Here is a 26,555-nt window from a genome sequence, read left to right as displayed (position 1 = left end):
GGCCGGGCGAGGTGGGTGCTTAACACCTTCCCATAATCGTAATCTGACCCCTTACCCGAACCTTTGGTCAGACCATATGGAGTCACGTAGCCCGATTCTGTTCACAATGGATAGCGCTACACCTAATGGGTCCTAGGCCCTAACCCTAGGTGGCGACTTCACATTATGTTAGCATATTTTAATGCATGATTCCAATCCCCATTTATCAACATTATACATTGACATTATTATTCGTATCAATAAGATACGATCGTCAAGAAGAGACTGAGAAAACCCTCATCGGCGCCCGGGAGGACCACAGTACTTACAGTAGCGACTTCACTAGGGACATGTGGACAAACGTCCACTCAAGGTCAAACTTTCTAAATAGATGCTACCAATAAATGATAGAATGTTCTCTCCAAACTCTTGTGTGAAAAAAAAAATAAAAAAATACCATAATATGTTTGTCTGGCTAACCCTTATGTGTGTACTAACCGCATCATGCATAGTGCTCGAAGTGAAATCAAATGGCAAGGGTACTCCCTGTCGTGCCTTTACCCCCGGGGAGGTGAGGCACGTCATACTAAGTACTCTGAGATTGGATGATAGCCGCTTCCTGTACCACTCTCTTGCACACACACACTGCATGGGAACCCCTCTTAGCCCCGTAGTTAGTCGTTGGACCTCATGAGTAGTCATGGGTAATTCGCGGTGAAACTATAACCCTTGATATTTACTGTACGAGTGTAGAATCACCAGCGAGGGTATTCACTAGTGTGCTGTGGAGTGCTTTCGCCACTCAAAAAAGGCACTAGCTCGATTACTCTGAGTTTGTGTGACCTATTCTCTAGGTATATCAAAAGAACCATGTGCCTACAATTCATGGCCACAAGCGATAGGTATATTGGTTCTGTCAAGGGTGACCTTGTTTTGTCCTATGGAAGCCTACCCATTGCATGCATCATGTAGGAAAATAGATCATATACGATTAGGGTACAACACAAACTAACCTTGTTAGCTGTAAGAAAGACCAAGTTTAGGGTCACTTTACGATTAACTGAGATTCAATACGAGATGCCACCAAAGGTAAGGAATTTCATAGTCCCGCGATGGTCCCTCGAAGAAATATGGAAGTCCACTTCCGTATGATGGAACCTTACATGTCCCTCAAAATAAGGGCATCTCATGTTGATCCCAGGCACAATCGTCAGTAACACGATAACTAGGATTTTTCTTTTGTTCGTTTTTTATGTTGTGTTAAAAAATGCTTGGGCAATGACGGCATTCGAAGTCCGCATTCAGAGAGGTCCAATTAAAACTCTGATGACAGCTTCGATTACTTGAGCCAAACAAAAATAAAAAAAATAATAATAATAAAAAATGTATATATATATATGATAAAAAAAAAAGAGAGAAATAAAATAAAAATCTTTTTGCTGAATAAGATTTTTCCTCTTCTTAGGACCTGAATTAGGTCTTCTACTCTTTTTCGTAGAAGCATAATTTTGTCCTTGCCCATCTGGATCCGACGCGGTGGAAGGCTGACTCGGGCCAGCCCACCATTCTTCTCAAGATCCCCGACCTCTTCTCATTCCTCTAGTTCATCAACTGAGATATCACTTGTGAGTAACATGGATCCTACGGAGGACCACTTGTCTGAAAGTCACATCGAAAATCGAGTGGATAAGCTGCAAGCAGACATGGCTGAAATGCGGCAACTCATGGTACAACTAGTGCAGTCAGTCAACGAACTATCTAAAGGCGGATCCGTATCTGGGCCAATGGATCAGGAAGTTCAAAAAACCAACTCCACGACCCCCAAAACTCCAATCACCATACTGGTAGAAGAAGGGGAGGACAAGCACCCTCTAGACCCTCCTGAGACTGAAAGGGAGAAGAAGATGAGAGAAAAAGTAGCTGAACTGGAAGTGGTTGTCAAGGGCAAAGCCAAAGAAAAAGATGAGGAAGACCTGGTGTTCTTTCCCGAAGGAAAAATCCCGGAAGAATTCAAGTGGAAATTGGACAAGTTCGATGGATCGGGAGATCCTAGGGCACACCTTAAGATTTTTGCCACCATTGCCAGATCATGGGGACTTTCTGAAAACCAAATGGGACAAGTGTTCTTGTATTCTTTGTCGGATCTGCTTTGAGGTGGTTAACACAACTTGATCACACTCAAACCCAGTGATAGGCCTCTGTGGTTAAAGCGTTCACGAAGCAGTATTCGTACAATACTGAGATAGATATTACTCAAAGAGAATTGGAGACCTTGAGGCAAGAACCAAGTGAAGAGTTTTCAAACTACATCATGAGGTTCAGAGAGAAGACCGCGAAGATGTGGAACCACCCCACTGAAGAGGAACAGGTTGAGATATTGTTAGAAAATCTGTACGGGGTGTACCGTGAGAAGATATACTACCAACATATCAAGACATTTGATGCTCTTATGATAATTGGGAAGAAGATTGAAGACAAGATCTTCAAAGAAAGGCAGAATCAGGGTATGACCCGTGAAGCCTCAGGAAGCTATTCAACAAGGAAGAGTCCAAGAGCCAAAGGAGGAAATGCAGTAGGAACAAGCAACCAAGCGGCTGAAGTCTAGGTGGTAACCGCATGATCCACCCCTCTTGTGATCTAAACGGAACCCGAAGCACCCAAGAGGACTTTCAACTTTGGAGGAATGACACCATCGTTGTTATTCACCAAGCTCAAGAAATAGGGAATGATCAATTCAGTTCCCCCTAGGCCTGTGGATTTGAGCAACCCACCTGCCTGGTATAAACCCAATCAGTACTGTCATTATCATGACCAACAAGGCCATCACACTGATAGATGCCTATTTGTTAAGCATGCGATCTAGGACTTGATTGACGAGGGCAAAATTGAACTTCAGAAGAAGCAGCTGCCAAATGTCACCACAAATCCTTTGCCCAATCATGGGGTAAATATGATTTAAGAAGATGCTAAGCATATAGATCGTACTGCTTTGATTCACCCAGTCGGGAAGAGGAAGCTAATGAAGGCACATATCTATATAGCAATGTTGACCAAAAAACTCAAAGGATAAAAGAAGCAATAGACTCCGCAAGAGAGGTCTCAGGAAGTGGATCGACCCGATTCCCCTTTCTATCATCCAAAGTCAGAAGGTGCCACCTGGGCGGATTACCCGATGCCTGCATGGAAAGTCTCACAACCACTGGTGAAAGGGACCTGTTCTTTGGAATCATCTACAGGATCAGTAAACATGTTGCAGGAAGAAGCACCATTTCAAGATCCTACTACACTGATCCAGCCCATTCCATGGTATTTAGGGAAAGATGAGCAGTCACGACAAGTATGGGCAGACAAGATATAGGTCTGCATATATTGCGCCAGAACTAACTATGACGGGAATGTCCAAATAGGTGGACAACCATATGATCGCGGCAGAGGCATAGCATCCATCAATCAACTCCAAAAATTGGATTTCTTGGAGTTTGGACTAGAAGGTCTCGAGTCAATGATGCCATTGTGCAAATATGGCTTCTCACCATCCAAAGTATACCACCTGGTCCCTGAAGAAGAAGAAGGAAATGAAATTACCAGAGTTACACCCCAACTCCTCAAAGCAGTCTTGGCACTGGCTATTGGCCAAGCTCTGTCAGAAGAAGTCTCTCTTATCCATATAGGGGGAGTTACTGACGATAGCTCAGATGAGGTAGATGATCGAGAAATCCATGAAGAATGGATAGAGTATGCCGAGCAGAGTCCGACGATGGATGATGAAGGATTGGTTGCAATGGATTGGGTGAATAACATCGGGAGCGATGATAACAGCGACCCAACCAATCTCATCCAGCCCATATCATCACATGAGGACGAAAGCAAGGATGACGAGGAGATATCCTCACCAGAAGTCCCCAGAAGTGATTAGACCGTGTCTAGAGAAGATTTTGAGCGTTGGAGCATGAGTGTATTCTACCAAGTGGCAGATATATTGGATGTTTCCACCAATACTCAAGAGATCCTTTACAAGGCCACTTCTCTATTCCCAGACCTCATGTGCAGCAATTTTGCAACACGATGTAAGAAATTGATGATGCCAAATGAGAGTGATGTAGTCGCTCGGACCCTCCACGAGCTACAAAACATGACTTGGTTAGCCAATGCTTTGGCTCGGAACCTGTTTGGAACCCCTCTTGAAGATTTGGCCCTGTATTCGGATTCATTCTCCTATCCGAATCCACCTTGAAGAAGTGAGACATGGGATGTATGGATCAATGATATCAGTCTCGGGGAATTACAGAGTGACCCCACCAGAGGCATCTTTCCTATGGACATCGATGATGAAAGGGAAGAGCAGTTAGAAGAAGAACAATCATCTGAAGAAGATGAAAGTGAGCAAGAATCTGCATCAGAAGAATCCGATGATGAAGAATCCAAAGGGGAAGAAGAAACAGAGGATGAGGAACCTTGGCAACCAAGGACACGTCTAGAAAAGTATGAAAACATCTGCGGACACGCACCATGGGCTTTGTCATTTCAGGTGAACAAGATCCATCGGGATGTAGACAAGATCCAAGAAATGCTTATGAGAATGGTGGTCTTAGATGATAAGTACCAAGAAGAGCTTCAATAGCTAGAACCCGTCAAAGAGCAGTGGTCACTCCCTCAAGCAATCCATCATTTGGAGAACTCTGTAAAGATAACTTTAGCTCTGGCACAAGACCTATGTGGGACTCCTCCTTCGTCCCCAAATCAGGGCAACAGAGAATACTATGCATGGACAAGAGCGCATGACGATTTCCATATGTGTCATGTCAATGAGGAAGGGACGGTTAATGACCCAACAGGGAACATCCACCCAGTTATTTCAAGCCCTGAAGAGAGTTCCGAAAGTTCAGGTTCTCAAGGGGAAAGGAAGGATCGCAACTTCTATAAGTCATTAGCAGAAGCAAGAAAGATGTACCAAGCGACTTTGGAAGCATTTCACGCTGTTAGCCAATTGATACCGAAAGATTCTCACACAATCCAACAAGTGGCTAAGAAGTAAGAAACCCTATCAGGAATCCTAGATCAGGCCCAGAAGTCTATTGTGGCCTTGTCCGATGAGGGAGCTGAAATCCAAACTTGTCCCAAGGGTCCCCTTATCATCACTAATAGTGACGAAGAGGATGGTGACTTTTGTCCAGTCAAGTTGGTCATCAAAGGAAGAGAGTCAGAAGTTACGAAAAGCAGGAGTGGCCGACACTTCAAGAATAAGGATTTGACAGTGGAAAAATATCAGTCTAGCCAATCAACGGTGGTCGTTGAGCCAGAAAATTGAGTACTAGACCAATTAAAGAAGGCCCAAGCCAACATCTCAATCTGGGAATTACTAATGGCGTCACCAACCCACCGAGAAGCTATTTTGAAAGCTCTCACCAAGGTTCAAGTGCCCATAGAAATGGGACCTGAAGAATTATCTCACATAGTGGGGGCCACCTATGCCATTCAATCGCTCTTTTTCTCAGAAGAGGGCTTACCCCCGGGAGGAAAGAATCACAATCGGGCACTCTACATTACTGTGGAATGTAACAAGAATCAGGTCCCCCAGGTTCTGATAGACAATGGGTCCGCCCTCAATGTAATGCCTCTCAAAGCAGCAAGATGCATGGGTTTATCTCTAGACAAGATGAAGTCATCTAGTCAAACCATCAGGGCATACGACAATTCCAGGAGGGAGGTAATTGGGATTCTTATCACCAATGTCAAGATCGGACCAGCCCACTTTATTATAGACTTCCAAGTCGTCGACATTCAAGCATCCTTCAATATGTTGCTTGGAAGGCCATGGCTGCATTCAACAAGAGCCTTAGCATCAAGTCTTTATCAGAAGTTGAAGTTCATATATGACCAGAAAGCGATTACCATCTTCGGAGACCCAGAATGGTGCACACTTTGGCCAACATTGAAGTAGGTGGTTCACCCTCACAGGAAGAACAACTGGGTGGGTTTGAAATTGGCCACATTCGCACTACCTCTGCAAATGGAGAAGATTGGAGTCTAGAGAAATTCCCGATGATATGGAGCAAGGCCTCTATAAAGATCATGAAAAAGATGAAGTACTTTTCGGGACTGGGGTTAGGAAAGAACCAACAAGGGATACTAGCATTCCTAGGAATACAGGCCAATGCTAATCGTTGTGGATTAGGGTTTAACCTGAAGAACCCCAAGAAGAAAGCCACAGGACGGAAGAACAATGCAGCGAATGGTACGCCGTACTTCAAGACTTTGAACGGGTACTTCATGAAAGAGGGAGAAGACTTCCCTTACTGTGGAAATCAAGAACCATGGTTCAATCAAGAGCAGGGCAAACGTCTACCAGGGCTTAAAATATTCTTCGAGAATGAAGTGGATTAGGTAGCCATGGAATTGGATCAAGCCAGCAAGAAAGAAGCTCAAGAAGATCATAGGATCGGCGAGCTGTTCGAAGTGGCGGTGATCATTGAAGAAGAGGAAGAAGGACCAGCACCACATCTTCTCATACAACCCCTCCAAGGATCCATAGCAGATTGGGCAAGAATGATGGAAGATTTTTGTATTAATGAATCTGAAGTTATAACTAGCTATAGCATAGTTCTGTCTAAGTCTGTCCCTGAGTCTATATCTGAGTCCCGTGGCAATGTTCAGTCTGCTGGGTCTATCTGTACCTTTCCCCTTATCATGAACGAAATTGCTCAAAAATTGCTGATTCTGAGTATGCTTCTTCTTCTTCTTCTTCCTGTTCTTCTGATGATGATAATGTCCTAGAACATTGTCACTTGTTAGAACAATTGGAGCAAAGAAGAGCCCAACTTGTCTGAGAGGACACCAATCTCATAAATATAGGGACCGACCAATGCCCTCGAATGATAAAAATTGGTTCTTCTCTCAATAATGATGAAATGTCCCAAATGATCTCTCTCCTTAAGGAATTTGAGGAAGTTTTCATCTGGTCTTACAAGGATATGCCCGGTATCGATCCAAGGATTATACAACATAAACTGTCGACATATCCCGATGCTCGTCCAATCAAGCAGAAGCTGAAAAGAATGCAGCCGGAATGGAGTGAGAAGATCAGAGAAGTGGTCATCAAGCAATGGAATGCAGGATTTCTCCAAGTAACTTAGTACCCTCAATGGTTGTCCAATATTGTCCCAGTTCCTAAGAAAGATGGGAAAGTCAGAATGTGTGTGGATTTTCGTGATCTGAACAGGGTCAGCCCTAAGGATGATTTCCCATTGCCCCACATCGACATCTTAGTGGATAATACTGCAGGCCATACTTTGCTATCCTTCATGGATGATTTCTCAGGATATAACCAAATTAGCATGTGCCCAAAGGACAGGGAGAAGACTGCCTTCACCACACCGTGGGGAACATTTTGCTACAAGGTGATGCCTTTTGGGTTGAAAAATGCAGGGGCAACATATCAAAGAGCGGCCATGGCTATCCTCCATGATATGATACATAAAGAAGTAGAGGTGTATGTCGATGATATGATAGTCAAATCTGTTGACCAACAGGGCCACTTTGTAGCCCTCAGGAAGTTCTTTGAAAGAATAAAAGAATACAAGCTGAGGTTGAATCCTCAAAAGTGTGTATTTGGGGCGAGAGCAGGAAAGCTGCTAGGTTTCCTCATCAGTGAGAGAGGGATAAAAGTGGACCCTGACAAAATAAAGGCCATCACAGAAATGCCACCACCCCAGACAGAAAAGAGGTATGAGGTTTCTTAGGCCGCATTCAATACATTAGTAGGTTCATAACTCGGTTGACATCTACTTGTGAACCTATCTTCAAACTCCTAAGGAAGAAAGAGCCGAAAGAGTGGAATGAGAAATGCCAAGATGCCTTCATGAAAATCAAAGAGTATCTACTCTCTCCCCCTATACTTGTCCCTCCAGTGCTCAGTAAACCTTTGCTCCTATATTTGTCAGTAGGAGAAACAACGGTCGGATCAATGATGGCCCAAATTGGCAAGACAGATGGAGAAGAACACGCAATTTACTATGTGAGCAGGAAATTGTTGGAGTATGAAACTCGATATGCTCTTATGGAGAAAATCTGCACGTCCCTGGTTTGGGTAACTAAGCATCTAAGGCATTACATGGTATCACATCCCGTCAAGTTGATCTCGCGAATGGATCCAATAAAGTACCTTTTTGAGAAACCAGCATTGACTGGGAGGATGGCTAGGTGGTTGTTGCTATTATCAGAATTTGACATAACTTATGTTAATCAAAAATCTATGAAAGGGCGAGCAATTTTTGACCATCTGGCAGCATTTCCCTTAGAAGTTGATTCCCGAGCAATAGAGGACCTTTTCCCAGATGAAGATTTGCATTCCATAGAAGCGAAACCAAATGAAGTGTGGCAATTGTACTTTGATGGAGCCGCCAATCAAAAAGGATTTGGCGCAGGGGTATTACTGATAACCCCAAGTGATTTTTATTTACCAATGGCCTTCCAGTTAGAATTCAGTTGCACCAATAACATAGTAGAGTATAAAGCTTGTGCTATTGGGTTAGAAATGGCTTTGTCTGTAGGGGTGGACAAAATCACAGTTTACGAAGATTCCTCCTTTATGATCTGTCAAACACAAGGAAAGTGGAAGACTAAGGATGAGAAGTTAAAGCCCTACCGAGTTTATTTGGAGCAATTGATCGAATGCTTCAATGAAGTCTCTTTTGAGTATCTACCCAGGGATATCAATCGGTTCGCTGACACTTTAGCCACTTTGGCATCCATGGTAGAATGTGATACTCAGGACAAGATCCAGCCGTTCCTAATAGAAAGGAGGACCCGCCCAGTAAATGGAGAACCAGTCAATGCACTCACCGAGGATGGAAGGCCTTGGTATGCTCCCGTGATTGATTACATCAAGGAAAGGATGTACCCTGAAGAGTTTTCAGAAAAAGAGAAGAGGCATTTGTGAAAATATGCTACTCAATTCATCCTCTAAGGAAACTTATTGTACAAGCGGTCTTATGATGGTATCCAACTATTATGTGTAGATGAGGATCAGACTCAAACCATTATGGAAGAAATCCATCAAGGAATGTGCGGACCACACATAAATGCAAGGATGTTGGCCAAGAAAATTCTCAGGATGGGATATTATTGGGCCACTATGGAAGCTGAGTGTGATGCCTTCATCAGGCTATGCCATAAATGCCAGATATTTGTGAATATTATCCACATTCCTTCAACAGAGCTACACTCATTGAATGCCCCTTAGACGTTTTCTACTTGGGGAATCAATGTAGTGGGCAAAATAACCCCAAAAGCTTCTAATGAACACCAATTCGTGTTAGTCACCATTGACTATTTCACAAAGTGGGTAGAAGCCCAGTTTTATGCAGTCTTGCCCTCAGCTAAAGTGGCAAAATTCATAAAAGAGAATATCATCTGCAGATACGGTGTCCCTCAGCAATTGATCTCGGATCAAGGCTTGCACTTCAGGGGAAAAGTGGAGGAACTCTGCGATAGGTTTGGTATCAAGAGGCATAAGTCTACTACTTACCGTCCACAGACTAATGGAGCGGTAGAAGTAGCCAACAAAAATATGAAGGTCATACTACAAAAGATGGCAGATACACACAATGACTGGGCAGAGAAGCTTCCACTAGCCCTATGGGCATATCGAACTTCTATCCGGACCTCCACCGGAGCTACCCCATACTCTCTTGTGTATGGAGTAGAAGCTGTGTTGCCTATAGAAATTCAAGTCCCCTCTCTTCGAGTTTTACTCGATAGTTAGGTACCTGAAGGAGAATGGGTAAGGAACAGATATAAAGAGCTCAATCTCCGGGATGAGAAAAGGATGAAAGCCATAGATAATCTCAAGAAATATCAACAGAGAATAGCTAGGCCGTTCAACAAAGGTGTACGCACTCGAAGCATTGAAGAAGGAGATTTAGTTCTGAGAGAGCAGCGAGCTTCTGTTCATGATCCGAGGGGAAAGTTCCGGCCCAACTGGAGCGGACCTTACAAAGTCAAGACCATATTGCTAGGCCAAGCGGTTCAACTCTCTGACCTTGATGGAGAAGATCTTTGGGGATTAGTCAACATGGACCAATTGAAGAAGAATTTCATCTGAGTCACTTGACGTGACTTGAACTACGTTCGACCTAATTCCTCCTAAGGGATACGTAGGCAACTCGATATATCTGAGTGCGGTCTCAAAAAAAAAAGAAAAAGAGGGGGACATTGTATTGGTTCCCTTCCATAAACTCTGCCAACCGGCATCCCCTGTATGTATGGGTAAATCTCGCCACTTGGCCTTCTATTCATTGACTTAGCGTAGGTGAAAAATCATCTAGAGCTGATTATTAACAAAGGATTTATTTGTTCTATGCAACAAAATGCTAACCTGATCCTTCATGTAGGTAGTATGAGGGGACCAAAGAAAGAAGGGTTGGACGAACAGTTGCGCCAGTGGACCCTCTGGATGAATGTGGATGAGCCCACACTTCTAGAGGATCTCCATTTAACCGTGCTGGGAAGAATCGGTTGTTTCAAGCTCTATCATGACTTACTCAAAGAAGTGTCGAAGTGCTGGAACCCCCAATTACATGCATTTTGCTTCAGAAAAATCTGGCTGGCTCCGACCATTGAAGAATTCCGGGCTTGCATGATGGCACCCCCTCGAGGAAAATTGTTCTTCCCAACCATGAAGAAAGAATAACTTTTTAAAGATTTGGAAGATTTCTTTGCCATGAATAAGAAGGAGGTAAAGCAAGTTCTCAATTATGACAAGGTAGATGCGTTGAAAGTTGTGAAGATCTTCAACAACAATAGGTTTGAAGAGGAAGGACAGATCAGATGCAGAAAGCGGGCATACTTGTTCTATATGATTGGGAGGTACCTGTTAGTATCTCCAGGAAGAGGCATGACTCCAACGATTGCGAAAGTAGTTAAGCAGATTGAAGGAGGATGCGACATCACTCCCACCATTTTAGCAGAAACATTCAAAGGGTTTGATACCATGAGTCAATCTCAGAAATACAGAACAGACTTCTTTCATGGATCTCCAGCAGTGTTCCAAATGTGGTTGATGGAAAAATTGAAGTTGGTAGCACCAATTCCATGTCCTCACCTCCGACCCATGCATTACCAAATAAAAAGGGAAAAGCCAGAATCCCACAAGATCCAAGACTGGAAGAAATATTTGGAGGAAAGAGATGTTCAAGAAATCAAGTGGGATTGCCCCTGGATGAAGGCCGAGGTAGAAGAACCAAAAACCCTCGGGTACAATTATGTGAGATTCATGGGTCTGACTCATACCAGTTTTTACATCCCTTCCTTAGTATCTCTAAGGCAAGAACAACCCAAGTTGAAGAATGTCAGAACCCCAGAGATATTGACACAAGAAGTGGTGATTCTGTTGTCCGAAATGTGGAAAAATGTTGTAAACAAGTGATATCAGTCCAATGTTCCCATCTTCATTTGTTTTCCTTTCTCATGTAATGGAACCATTGATCAATGGAATTCGTGCTTCTAAGGAAAAGGATTGAGTCATGTGTGCATTTCAAAGAAAGAAGTATCCAATGAATTCATGCAATAATGTGTAAACAACTTGTTAACATGTATAAAAGAATAAAGTGTACAAAAAAAAAATAAAAAATCATAGCACATCTGTACAATGAAACAAAAAAAAAAAAATATCATACAAACAAAAAACAAATCAACAAGAAAGAGTAAATGTACATAGCTGTGCCAATTAAAAAATATATATATATATATATATATATATATAGAGAGAGAGAGAGAGAGAGAGAGAGAGAGAGAGAGAGAGAGAGAGAGAGAGAGAGAGAGGAAATCATGGCTCAGGGGAGTAATCGTCGACATCCAGGCCTCCCCCCTCCCCGCTCTGAGACATCCTCAGGCCATCTCTCTCGACCTTGACTCGCACGAGGTTGAGCTGCAGCTGCTCGTTCATAAGCCTTAATCTCTTGACCTCTCTCCGATAAGGGTCAAGCTCAATCTCTCGACCTCTCTCCGATAAGGGTCAAGCTCAACCCTCTGAAAAAAAAAAGCATTAAAATAGAAATAAATAAAAAAAAACAAAAAAAGAAGAAAAGAGAAAATAAGATGAACAATCAGCTTAGATTTACCTCACCAGGTTGCAGCTCATCCAGGGGGTTACGAATGGACACAAGGTCCTTATGGCGACCACTCCTGAGCAGGTGGGACTTACGCCACCGCGTAGATCTGGGAAAAGTGGTTCCGGGGTCATCCCTAGGTCTAAAGGTGGGGACCCAAAATCGTAAAATCTCGTAGCTCCATATCTATAATAGATGGTTGGGAGTTAGCAAAGCGAGCTCAAATAAACAAAAAAAAAAGGGGGGGGGCAAAGTTGAGGAAGCTTACCCAAGGACATAGCAGCATCTGATCAGATTCGGCAACCCTACAACTAGATAGTCCATCATATCCAGGAAGTAGGCATACGCCGAACCACCCCAATCATAGCCCGTGGCTAAGTCGAAGTCCCCAAAAAAGTGAACATATGCGGCATCGGCTGTCACCATACCCGTCATATCCCTGAAAATCACCTCCGCCAGCAAGAAGAGGAGGAAGCATCCAGCCTGCTGATCCTGAAGATCGGACGATGACTGGTCTGTAATAACCCTCTCATCCCAGGAACCCCTCAGGATCGATGCGGGGATCTCTCTCCCCGTAACAGCGATCCCCAGCAGTTGCCTGTAATACTCCAGGCGCTCTGACAGCTCTGTCGAGGCTATAACCCTCTCCTCCGGAGTCAAGGTCACGGGTACCCCTCCAAAGGGTAACCCTATGATCATGTAGAAGTCTAAAGGGGTGACCGTCGCCTCGCCAAATGGAAGGTGAAACGTATGGGTGCTCGGCCACCACCACTCTATCGAAGCCCTCGCAGTCGGGCTATCCAACTTGCAGGCTAGAGATGCGGCGATGTGTCCCAACCCGATCTGAATCACCAGCAACTGTACCGTCGGGCAGAGTGAGCGGTACCACTCTGAAACAGCCTCCAGCCCACAATACTTCTTGGGTGAAGGGAGAGGCTTACCATGGAAAGAAAAACAATGCAAATGGTCAGTCAAAGTGGTTGTGACAACAGTTAAGATAAATACAAAAAAAAAAAGAGAAACTGTGAAAATAAATAAGGGGCATTGCCTCCATTTACGTGCCAAAGACACTTAGGGTAGTATCAAATGGCATCACCTTGATTTACGTGTCACTGGGTACCTAAGGTGGTATCTAGGGACATCGCCTCCATTTACGTGCCAAAAGATACTTAGGGTAGTGTCTAATGGCCTCGCCTTGATTTATGTGTCACTAGGTGCCTAAGGTGGTATCTAGGGGCATCGCCTCCATTTGCGTGCCAAAAGATACTTAGGGTAGTGTCTAATGGCCTCACCTTGATTTGCATGTCATTGGGTGTCTAAGATGGTATCTAGGGGCATCGCCTCCATTTGCGTGCCCAAAAGACACTTAGGGTGGTGAGTAATGACCTAACCTTGATTTGTATATCACTGAGTGCCTAAGGTGGTATTTAGGGGCATCGCCTCCATTTGCGTGTCAAAAGAAACTTAGGGTAGTATTTAATGGCCTCGCCTTGATTTATGTGTCACTGGGTGCCTAAGGTGGTATTTAGGAGCATCGCCTCGATTTGCATGCCAAAAGATACTTAGGGTAGTTTCTAATGGCCTTACCTTGATTTACGTGTCACTGGGTGCCTAAGGTGGTATCTAGGGGCATCGCCTCCATTTACGTGCCAAAAGACACTTAGGGTAGTGTCTAATGGTCTCCCCTTGATATGCGTGTCATTGGGTGCCTAAAGTGGTATCTAGGGGCATCGCCTCCATTTGCATGCCAAAAGACACTTAGGGTGGTGTCTAATGGCCTCGCCTTGATTTGCGTGTCACTGGATACCTAAGATGGTATCTAGGGGCATTGCCTTGATTTGTGTGCCAAAAGACACTTATGGTAGTGTCTAATGACCTCGCCTTGATTTGCATGTCACTGGATGCCTAAGGGGGTATCTAGGAGCATCGCCTCGATTTATATGCCAAAAGATACTTAGGGTAGTGTCTAATAGTCTCACCTTGATTTGCGTGTCACTGGGTGCCTAAGGTGATATCTAGGAGCATCGCCTCCATGTGCGTGCCAAAAGACACTTAAGGTGGTGTCTAATGGCCTTACCTTGATTTGCGTGTCACTGAGTGCCTAAGGTGATATCTAGGGGCATTGCCTCAATTTGCATGCCAAAAGACACTTAGGGTAGTGTCTAATGGTCTCGCCTTGATTTGTGTGTCATTGGGTGCCTAAGGTGGTATCAAGGGGCATCGCCTCGATTTGCATGTCAAAAGACACTTAGGGTAGTGTCTAATGGCCTCGCCTTGATTTGCATGTCACTGGGTGCCTAAGGTGGTATCTAGGAGCATCGCCTCGATTTATATGCCAAAAGATACTTAGGGTAGTGTCTAATGGTCTCGCCTTGATTTGCATGTCACTGGGTGCCTAAGGTGATATTTAGGGGCATCGCCTCGATTTGCATGTCAAAAGACACCTAGGGTAGTGTCTAATGGCCTCGCCTTGATTTGCATGTCACTGGGTGCCTAAGGTGGTATCTAGGAGCATCGCCTCGATTTATATGCCAAAAGATACTTAGGGTAGTGTCTAATGTCCTCACCTTGATTTACGTGTCACTGGGTGCCTAAGGTGGTATCTAGGAGCATCGCCTCCATGTGCGTGCCAAAAGACACTTAAGGTGGTATCTAATGGCCTCGCCTTGATTTACGTGTCACTGAGTGCCTAAGGTGATATCTAGGGGCATTGCCTCGATTTGCATGCCAAAAGACACTTAGGGTAGTGTCTAATGGTCTCGCCTTGATTTGTGTGTCACTGGGTGCCTAAGGTGGTATCAAGGGGCATCGCCTCGATTTGCATGTCAAAAGACACTTAGGGTAGTATCTAATGGCCTCGCCTTGATTTGCATGTCACTGGGTGCCTAAGGTGGTATCTAGGGGCATCGCCTCCATTTACGTGCCAAAAGACACTTAGGGTAGTGTCTAATGGCCTCGCCTAGATTTACGTGTCACTAGGTGCCTAAGGTGGTATCTATGGGCATCGCCTCCATTTGCGTGCCAAAAGACACTTAGGGTAGTGTCTAATGGCCTTGCCTTGATTTACGTGTCACTGGGTGCCTAAGGTGGTATCTAGGAGCATCGCCTCGATTTGCATGCCAAAAGATACTTAGGGTAGTGTCTAATGGCCTCGCATTGATTTACGTGTCATTGGGTGCCTAAGGTGGTATCTAGGGGCATCGCCTCCATTTACGTGCCAAAAGACACTTAGGATAGTGTCTAATGGCCTTACATTGATTTGCATGTCACTGGGTGCCTAAGGTGGTATCTAGGGGCATCGCCTCCATTTGGGTGCCAAAAGACACTTAGGGTAGTGTCTAATGGCCTCACCTTGATTTACGTGTCACTAAGTGCCTAAGGTGATATCTAGGAACATCGCCTCGATTTGCATGCCAAAAGACACTTAGGGTAGTGTCTAATGGCCTTGCCTTGATTTGCGTTTCACTAGGTGCCTAAGGTGGTATCTAGGTGCATTGCTTCAATTTGCATGCCAAAAGACACTTAGGGTATTATCTAATGGCCTCGCCTTGATTTGCGTGTCATTGGGTGCCTAGGGTGATATCTAGGAACATCACCTTGATTTGCGTGCCAAAAGACACTTAGGGTAGTGTCTAATGGCCTCACCTTGATTTATGTTTCACTAGGTGCCTAAGGTAGTATCTAGGGGCATCGCCTCGATTTGCATGCCAAAAGACACTTAGGGTATTGTCTAATGGCCTCGCCTTGATTTACGTGTCACTGGGTACCTAAGGTGGTATCTAAGAGCATCACCTCGATTTACGTGCCAAAAAACACTTAGGGTAGTGTCTATTGGCCTTGCCTTGATTTGCGTGTCAATGGGTGCCTAAGGTGGTATCTAGGGGCATCGCCTCGATTTACATGCCAAAAGACACTTAGGGTAATGTCTAATATCCTCACCTTGATTTACGTGTCACTGAGTGCCTAAGGTGGTATCTAGGGGCATCGCCTTTATTTGCGTGCCAAAAGACACTTAGGGTAGTGTCTAATGGCCTCGCCTTGATTTACGTGTCACTGGGTGCCTAAGGTGGTATCTAGGGGCATCGCCTCCATTTGCGTGCCAAAAGACACTTAGGGTAGTGTCTAATGGCCTCGCCTTGATTTATGTTTCACTAGGTGCCTAAGGTGGTATCTAGGGGCATCGCCTCTATTTGCATGCCAAAAGACACTTAGGGTAGTGTCTAATGGCCTCCCCTTGATTTGCGTGTCACTGGGTGCCTAAGGTGGTATCTAGGGGCATCGCCCCGATTTGCGTACCAAAAGACACTTAGGGTAGTGTCTATTGGCCTCGCTTTGATTTGTATGTCATCGGGTGCCTAAAGATGGTATCTCGAGGCATTGCCTCGATTTGTGCTAACAAATATCTAAGGAAGGGACTAATGGTCTGGGTTCAATCTGCGTGTTGTGTAGTGCTTAAATGGTATTTTGAGGCATTGCCTCGATTTACGTGTCAGGAGACACTTGGGTCTCACTTCTAGCCGATAGTCGTAGGGCAAGGTCTAAGGTCTAAAGGTTCATCCAGGTGATAAATTAAATAACCTATAAAAATTAAAAGCATAACAGAGTGGGACTACTGACTTGGCCCCATATGGAGCGGCAACCGTGGCGGGCGGTGTCGACTAGGGTAACCCCTGAAGGGTACCATGCAGCTCGTGCGTCTCGAGCAGTAGTTCCAAGCATTGGCTCCCTGTGAGAGTGGATTGCAAAAGGAATGAAAAAGGTAGGGCTCCGCAGCAAAAATGGCAATAGAGAAGTGAGGGGAGGGCACTTTTAGTTATAAAAGAAGTCATCGCGCCCACGGCACCGTGGAGATCTCCATGGCCCCGTGAGACAACGGCCCACGACACTGTGGAAGTTTGCCCACGGAGCCGTGGGATCTGGCACGGAGCAGTGTATGCGGAGCCGTGCAAGCACGGAGCCGTGCAAGCATGGTGCCGTGCACCAACATATAAGGGTGTCAATTTGGGACCGGAACCGGGAACCGTCACAATACCGTCCTGTTAAAACCCAGTACCGGACCGTCCCGCTAAAACCCAGTACCGGACCGTCCCATTAGTAAATGGGACGGTACTGGTATCTAATTTTGGTACCGAATAATAAATGGGACGGGATGGTTCTGGGATGGGATTCCCAAAGGTACCAGTACCGAAATACCAATTAGGTACCGGATGGTACCGAAACTACTAGTACCGTTTAAAAAGAAAGAGTATATAAGATATTTTTTAAAGAAAAGAAAAGGGTATAAGAATTATGACTCATTAGGGTTTCACTAATTGCCTTTTGAATACGAAGAGGAACAACCGGTCAATAGCCGTAGCTTGAACTCTCTCCTCACAGAATCTGCTACAGTGCTACTCTCTCCTCCCTTCTCCGTCGACCAACTACATCTACCAGGTTCTTCCTTTTGCACTTCATACTTCATACCATACTACCATGTGACATGTGTGATGAATAGAGTTTTGTTTGGGAAAATCAAAGAGGAAACGCAACAGGATTCTTCCATTTTGTAGGACTTCTCTAGATTTAAAAAAATGAGACGCTTATTACATGTGATCTTAGGGAGTTTGAAGAAGTAAAACTATGATTTCATAATTTAAGTTGCTTTACAAAAAGCAGTTGACAACTTAGATTTCATGATAGTGAAAAAATTCCACAACACTAGTAAACCCGCTTTGTTAGAAAAAATTAAACTTCTTCTCCCTTTTTCTACAGTGCCTAGAACCATTTAAGAACCGGTACCGTCCCGTCCCGCTAGTAATCGGGACTGGGATCTAGGTTTGGTCCCGTTAACTAGATGGGACGGTACTGGGATTGGCACTTTTGGTACCGGTACCGTCCCGTCCCAAATACCGGGAACCGTCCCAATTGACACCCTTACCAACATAAGTCTGAGGATTACTCCTCATGCAAGTACTCATGAGCAAATGGATTATCCAATTACGATGAAAGCCACTTGCAACCCGAATCATGGGGCCTCGTGTACAGTTTGACCGAGGTTTCAATTACTTCTGCACTTACGAAAGTCACAAGTCTTCTTTACAGGGCTCACCCATTATTAAACTTTCTTTTTACACATCTGTGGAAGCATCGTAATCCCAGGAAAGTACATCTGTCCTAATATTCCTAGTGGTGTACGTGCCATACTAATCCCCAATAAAGTTGTCAAAACCCTATTGAGTGGTGCCTTATCACCCTCTAAGCTACATATCCCCAGTGGAGTCCTCTAATCCTGATTTCCATTTAGGAAGGTGTCCCTTCACCTTCAAAAGCCGTGGTTCATCACCCTCAGAGTCATGCATCCCCAGTGGAGTTGTCAAAGCTATACATCCCCAATGAAATCATTAAAAATTCCCCAGTGAAACCCAAAATCTGATCTACGGTCGAGTGGTGCCTTATCACCCTCAAAACTTGATTTCCGGTCGAGTGGTGCCTTAGCACCCTCAAAACCTAATCTTTGGTCGAGCGGTGCCTTATCACCCTCATATCTTCGGTCGAGCGGTGCCTTATCACCCTTAAACTTAATCTTTGGTCGAGTGGTGCCTTATCACCCTCATGATTAATCTTCGATCGAGTGGTGCCTTATCACCCTCAAAATTTGATTGAGCAGTGCTCGCATGATAGAGATTTGGTTTTTTCGAGTTTTTCTTTTGAGGATTATTGAAAGATTTCATCGTGATTAACCGTCTAGTTTTGGCAACTCTGTCGCCTTTGAGCAAAGCGTCAGCAATACATGCTCTTGGTGACAAAATTAGTTGGTCTTTTGTCTTTACCCTTCGGCTATTGGCACAGGCCTCGGCCAAAGAGGGGCAAACTGTAGACACTGATTTGTGTCACCCCCTGATCGGCAATGATGACAACGGGACATGGATGATGGATGATGCAGTTTCCCTCTTTCTGGACCTAAGATACCTGACCCATAAACCCGAGAACCATTCTGAACACAAAATGACCCATTTTAGGCCCAAAAACAAGGAAAAATGGCACTGCGCCCCCACGGCGCCGTGGGCTCCTTCCACGGCGCCATAAGCTCCTTCCCATGGCACCATGGGGATGTGTACCGGATTTTCAAGGTGCCCTGAGGGGGTGTGACATCAGCAAGCTGATGTCACCCACGGCACCGTGGAAAAGTTCCCCACAGTGCCGTGGAGGACTTATCTGGCCAGGAGATAGAGGGGACCCCTCCCTATAAATAGGAGGGTCCTGCTACCCCAAAAAACAAGGAATTCCGGGTAGAGAGACCCTTCCCAAGTGATTTCCACCTTCTTTTCCTCATTTTTCACCTTCCTTTCTTCCCTTTCTCCTATGAGAGTGTGAGTGAGTGAAATTTTCTTGGTCGTGGATAGATCCTTCGATTATCCCTTCGAGCATAGAGCACTTCTGCTCCTAAGCATTGTTATCCCGTCAGTGTACGGATAGCAATCAAACCCCCTTTATTCCAGACGTTATTTTGTCTATTTGCTCCTCTTCAAACCATCTGAAACAGCCGTTACTCTGCCCAGAAAGAATTGGCGTCAGGTCATTCATCTATCTCCCTTGAGCCAAGGGAATACAACCATACAGGTATAATTACTGCACTCTTGTTGATTCAATGTAGTCCTTTCATATTTCATCATTTTGGTCTGTATTTTTTGTATATGTAATGTAGTTTATTATGTTCTAGTTCAATTTATAACAGTTGAGTGTAGTTCATAATATCTCCCATCCCCGCAATAAAAGAGAGAGAACATTCGTCTTTATGTAGCATTTAAGATAGAGAGACCGGCTTCGGCCGGACGAGGTGGGTGCCTAACACCTTCCCACACTCGTAACCTGACCCTTTACCCGAACCTTTGGTCAGACCATATGGAGTCACGTAGCCCGATTCCGTTCACAATGGATAGGGCTACACCTAATGGGTCCTAGGCCCTAACCCTAGGTGGCGACTTCACATTATGTTAGCATATTTTAATGCATGATCCCAATCCCCATTTATCAACATTACACATTGACATTATTATCCATATCAATAAGATACAGTCATCAAGAAGAGGTTGAGGAAACCCTTGCCGGAGCCCGGGAGGACCACGGTACTTACAGTGGGATAGCTAAGTAATTGATGATAGCTCCTCTGAGGAGTTACTAGATTAGGCTACTAGGAGTTTTCTCCTTTATCTTGTCTCCAATGCCCTCTGAGGAGTTACAGATACTTCTTTTGTCTGTTTCTTTGAGGGTTTTGAGGAGACAGGGACTTTCAACTGGGGTAGGTCTACTTATGCCCACTTCTTGAAGATGTTGGATGTGTTGCTTTCTGTGCACCTGGCTTTATTGGCTGCGCCTATGTTCTTTGGGTATGCTTCGCTTGCTCGGCTTTCCTTTGGTCCGTAACCTTTCTTTTGTTCTTGATATCGCTTTCTTCTCTTACTGACAGGTATGGTGTTATGAAGTCTTGGGGATTCATGCCCCTTGTTTTCCTGATGAAGTAGCTCCGTACATCCCTAGAGCGACTTGTTGGGGGAAGGCAGGGTGTTCCTTCATTGATGAATTGCAATTGCGCCTTTAGCTTAACAACTTGTCAATCAACCAGGTAACATAAAAGAAACTTCTTTAGGCATTTCTATCTTTTCTGAATTGATCCCCTTTTGTATTGGCTTTACTGAGTTGATTCTATTGGCAGATCCACTGGCAACCCTATGATGAGGAGCAGATTAATGATGTAGCTGACCTAGAGGAATATCGGTATGTCTCTACGCTTATTCAAAGGCGGATAGCCTGCAAAGGTCCAACTGGGGTTGAGCTTTATCTTGGGGAGAGAGTTACCCTTCAATGGCATTCTGTTCAGATAGTGCCTCGACCTCCTCCTTCTCATATGCATTCTCCTCTCCTATCTCCTAATATTGAGGAATTGAGGGTTGGGATTTCTGCATTGGAGATGATTGTGACTAATCAGAACTATCAAGACTTCCTTTATCGAGAAATAGTCTGTGTTCGCATGACTCGAGAGGGTCCCGTGGTACATTCTTGAACCTTGTCTCCCTTTGTGGCATTCTTTTTCTTCTTTTCTTGAACTTGACAATCTTGTCTCTTTCTTCTTTTTTTCTTTTCTGCAGTATCCAGGTCATCGTCTGATCCTTGGCGAGTATGGATTGCCCCCTTCGCATGGTTGCAGCATGAATTATCGCCCCTCCCATGCTACTGGTGCCGGTCTGCCTATCGCACAAATAAATGTTCTCATTCCAGGATACCTGGGATGGACCATACCTTCTAGATTTGACACCACTCTCCAAACCGTTCTCCTTGCTTGTGAGGCTTTTGATCATGATCTATGATTCCTTATTCCTTTTGCTAGAATATGTTACCTCTTCCATTTCTTTCTTTTTTTCTTTGATTGATTTTCGGGTCTTGGTGCTGACCTTTGTTTTATGCTTGGTATCATCATAACAGATTAGTGCTAAATGAAATGCCGATATGCGACGGATGCAGGCGAGCATGGACACCGAACTCTTGGAGCGGACATATGATATCCAGCGGCTGGTGACTACTTTCTCTTCTGTGTCCTTTGTCGTCTCCTTTCCCTTCTTTGGAATCTTACTCTCTTGAAGTAATCTTATTCCTTTACCCTTTTAGAGTGGCCAACTTAATGAGATGATGGAATCTCGGGACTTCTTTGGGAATCACTGTCAGCAATACTCAGAGGAGAACAACCGCCTTCAGAGGCAGTTAGCATCTGCGGGACTCCTCCTATCGCCATCCATGGCACATGATGATGATGATGATGATGGCGACGTTGATTGTGATGATGATGATGGCGGTGATGATGATGAGTTTATTCCGGAGGCTGAGAGCAAGGCTTCATCCTCTGGTGCCTAGAATTAGCCTTCTCCCCCTCCCCAAGTTATTACACATACTTTTTCTTTTATCCTTTTTAGAATGTTGTATGGATTTTGGATGTTGGTTGTTTGTTTTCTTTGTTTTATCTTATGAACAAAACATGTTAATTATTTTGAGACATTTACTTTTTCCTTTGCAAAGCACATTCCAAAATGTTTTTCATTTAATCTCTAATTGTTACATGCATGGGAATGGAAAAGCAACGAAAGAAGAGATAGATGGAATTGATACATAGTTCAATAAGATCACCCTACAAATACATGTTTCATCCACAATTCGTCTAGTAGATTCACGACTTTCGGTGTTAGCTCTTCTGGTGGTGGAACCTTCACTGTTGATGCTTTTGGAGTTAAATGATACTACATGGGTACAAGATGAGGCAAATAGAAAGTGGTATGGGTCAAACCCATCCACCACACATAATCACAACCCTGGGTCTTAAAGATTGGGGCCTCTGTATTCCACCAATGGTAATTCCACTGAATCTTCTGGTCCATTCTTTCTTCCAAATATTTCCTCCAATCCTTGATTGCATGAAACTCTACTGTTTCTCTTAGGATTTGAAAATGCTTTAGTTGTAGCTTGGTGTTGGGTATTGGTTGGACCAATCGTAGCCTTTCCAGTAACCATGTTTGTAAAATTGCAGGCGATCCTGCATAATAATCTATGCCATATTTTTGGGAAGCACTCATGTCATCCAGACCCTTGAAAGTCTAAGCTAGCACTATAGGGGCGGTATCACATCCTTCCAGAAGCTGCTGAACAACATCGGCCATTACAAGGAGAACACCTTTTCTCTGGGTGCACAACAGGTATCTCCCAATCATGCAAAATAAATATGCTTTCCTTCTGTTCTTTTGTTGAGCTTCTCCGACGCTTTCCTGCTTGGAAAAGATTCCTGCTTCTTTCATAATGTCAACTCCGCCATAGTCCATGACCTTCTTTACTTCCTTCTTGGTCCATCCGAAGAAATCTTACAAAACTTCTTCATAGCTATTGCGTAGAGGGGGACGAAAAAGCCTTCCTGGTGGTGGTGAGAGCATGCAAGCTCGGAACTCTTCAATTGTGGGGGTTGTCTTCACATCTCCAAATCTGAAAATGTGTAGTTCTAGATCCCAACATTGGTATACTTACCGAAACATGTCATGATGGATCTCCACATACATTATCCTCCCAAGGATAGGTAAATGTACATCTCCCAAAGCGGTTGATCATCCGCACTCATGTCGATGGTCGATTTACGTAAAGTCTCATTGAGAGTTGCCCTCTTTGGGGATGCATCTTGCCTGTACTCAATCGAAGAACTTTTTAGTAAACTAGAAAAGATCTCTCTTTATTTTTTTTTGGACTCAAGGAATAGTCAGCTCCTATTAGTAACATATGAGAAGATGCCGGGTGGCAGATTTTTGTTGGTGGTGGAATTGTTTTTTGATGGGTGGTGGAGATTGTCAGGTGGCGGATTTAGGAATATGCCCCTGATGAAGGGTTGTTGTGACCGCACTTGAGCATGCCAAGTTGCTTACGTATCCTTTGAAAAGGAATCAGGTCAAACATAGTTTATGTAGACTTGACGGCTACACGAAATATTTTTTGAGTTGGTCCAAGTTGATAAGGCCCTTGACATCTTCTCCATCAAGATCCCCGAGTCGAACAGCTTGCCTGGTTAGGATTTCCTTTACTTGATAAGGTCCACTCGAATTCGGTCTGAACTTGCCCCTTAGGTATTGGACAGGTGCTCTTTGCTCTCGAAGAACCAAATCTTCTTCTTTAATGTTCCACAAGTGAACTCCTTTATTGAAGGCCCTCGCAATTCTGAGTTGGTACTTTTTGGGGTGATCCATGGCTTTCATCCTTTTCTAATCTAACAGGTTAAGCTCATCATGCCTTGCCTACATCCATTCTCTTTCGGATAATTTGTTGGCCATCAATACTCTGAGGGATGGTACTTGGATTTCTACAGGTAATACTATCACACCCCAAACCACCCCCTGGGAGGATTTAGGCAAGTGACCGAATATCCTACGACATCCGCCAATCCCCAAGGATCTAGAAGCAGTATTTACACGTCACAAACCACACATTGAGGTTAAAAGATAATAAAAGAATATCAGAGTGCAACGGAAGATCAAATTACCCACAGACGATCTATATCATCAATAAACAAATCCCAATTTCCTATGTTATACCATATACATATCCATTTATGTTCAATAAGTACATTATCTTGGTTATTACATTTCTTAAAAGAAAGAAACTTAAATAATAACAAAATCGATGAGGAAGATCTATAATTCCATCGACAGCTTCTTCGCCCATTACCAAACCCGTACCTGCAAAATCAGCTAAAAGAGAATATACAAGAGTGTGAGCTCCACCGAGCCCATGGATGAAACATAAACCATACAAGCGCATGCAAGCACAACCAAATGAGTCCTACATGAGATGCAATTCATTTTATTTATTAGCCACCTAACGTCACAACTAAGGCGGGTTAGTGCTACTACAATCCACAATACGTGTATCCCTGGTGCGGGCTTGGTTACCCCTTCCTGCGATACACCCATTGAGTTGTCGGAGAGGACCAGCTAGCTCTAGCATCTCCCTATCCAGGTCAGCCTGACCAGCCATCTGTGATCATCCTGTGAAGTGACCATCAACATATAACTCAATGATCACATTTCTTTTCTTTTGGATTATATTGTGGCATAAAGCCCGGCATATAGCTCAAGCTCACATTTCTTTTCCTTATTATGGTTTTAAGCCCGGCATATAGCTCATAATTGAATTGTGGCTTAAACTTGGCATATAGCTCAAGGTCACATTTCTTTTCCTTATTATGGTTTTAAGCCCGGCATATAGCTCATAATTGAATTGTGGCTTAAAACCCGGCATATAGCTCAAGGATTATACAGTCGCTCCAACAGGCATCCAACACCCTTAACCCCTGTTGGCAAGGGTGCGTAGCACGGGTGATGAAACTCTAGCCCCTTGTCTATATGGTATTGTATGAGTCAAGTGGTGTCAACCGTATCCCATAATACGGGATACCACAGGCCTCATTTTCAAGCCGGCTATGACATCTAATCTAGCAATTCCACATACAAGCATTATCATCCATTTCCAATGTTCATCAGATAAGATTCAGAATTCAAATGAGAATATAAAACAATTTAAAATAATGAAAGATAGTAAATATTGTTGTTGTCATGACCCATCAGTCATGTTACACCTACATTCATGGTGTAATTCCACTCACCTTGGTTTGATCCTACTGGTTCAGATGTTTGTTCAGTTTCGGTCGGTATCTGGCTGAGCACCTCGAGCACGGAAACAAATCCTAAAGTAATAAATCAGAAATATGTTATTTTAATTATTCAAAACTATTTTGGATAACCCAGTGTTAGTCTAGGCTCCTAGGTCTAACTCGGTGCTCAATCCGAAATCACTTTGAATTCTCTGGGCCTTGCACTGGGCTTTAGGCCCATGTCCCGGTGCCTCATCTGGAGAATGTGGCTTAGGGTCAATATTGTATTTTATCACTGTAGTATATGGTTCTAGGTCACAATATCCTTACAACACAGTCCCTAGGTCAGCAGTGCTGCAGGACCAACACAGACAGGGTTTCCAAGCCCTGCGGCGCCCACTTGGGTACCCAAGGTAGACATAATTATGGACAGATGTGAGGAGGGGGTATTTTGGTCATTTTCCACCTCCTTACACTGTTTATAGTCCATATGTGGAGGTCCCCCAAGTCAAATCAGCAAAACAGTGAAGTTTTCATTCACTGGGTGATGTTTGCATCACCCAGTGCCATCACCCGGAGATTGCAAAACCGGAATCAAGCTGAGATTCGAAGGTTTTGAACCATGGGCAGTGCATGGATCTTCTCCTCATGCATGTTAGGTCATCTTGGACCCCCACGGGTATACTTTGCACTGGTCCTTGTGGATTTTCACCTGGGCCCACTACTTGGCTGCCAGAAGCTGCCCAGACAACCCAGTGAATAGTAACCCAGCATAGCTTCAGCTGAAAGCCACAGTTTTGGCTGCATGCAAAGCTAGTTTTAGGTATAAAATAGTAATCCAAAGCTGCTACCACCTAGGGTTAGGTTCCATGCAGCCAGGGCATGCACTCAGGACTCCAAACAGTCAAATAACAGTGCATCTGGCAGTGCAGCCATGTACAGCCAGATTTTGCTTTCAAGACCAGCAAAACAGATCTGTATTTTTACTCAAATATCTCAGATCTTCCATGCTCCATGCTTGCATGGCAAATCTGGAGCAATTCTAGGCAGTTCCCAGCTGTTTTGGGCTGCCAGATGGTTAGAAACTCAACAAAATCACAGAGATTCAAAGAGGAAAGTAGTAAATCATCAAGGCAGCAGGTAGAGCTTAGGTGTTTATACCTGCATAGGTCTAAGAAGGCACAAAATCTAGGCCCAGAGGTGTAGGCTGCAGTCTCCTCCCTTCCTTCTCCTTTTTTCTTCTTCTTCTTCCTCTCTTTTCTCTCTTCTATTCTCTACCACGATTTTAGTAGTGAAATAGGGTTTAAAACAAGGCCAAG

Source organism: Telopea speciosissima, chromosome 5, assembly GCF_018873765.1.
Source record: "Telopea speciosissima isolate NSW1024214 ecotype Mountain lineage chromosome 5, Tspe_v1, whole genome shotgun sequence".
NCBI classification, from domain to species: Eukaryota; Viridiplantae; Streptophyta; class Magnoliopsida; order Proteales; family Proteaceae; genus Telopea; species Telopea speciosissima.
Note: the sequence above shows the minus strand (reverse complement) of the source record.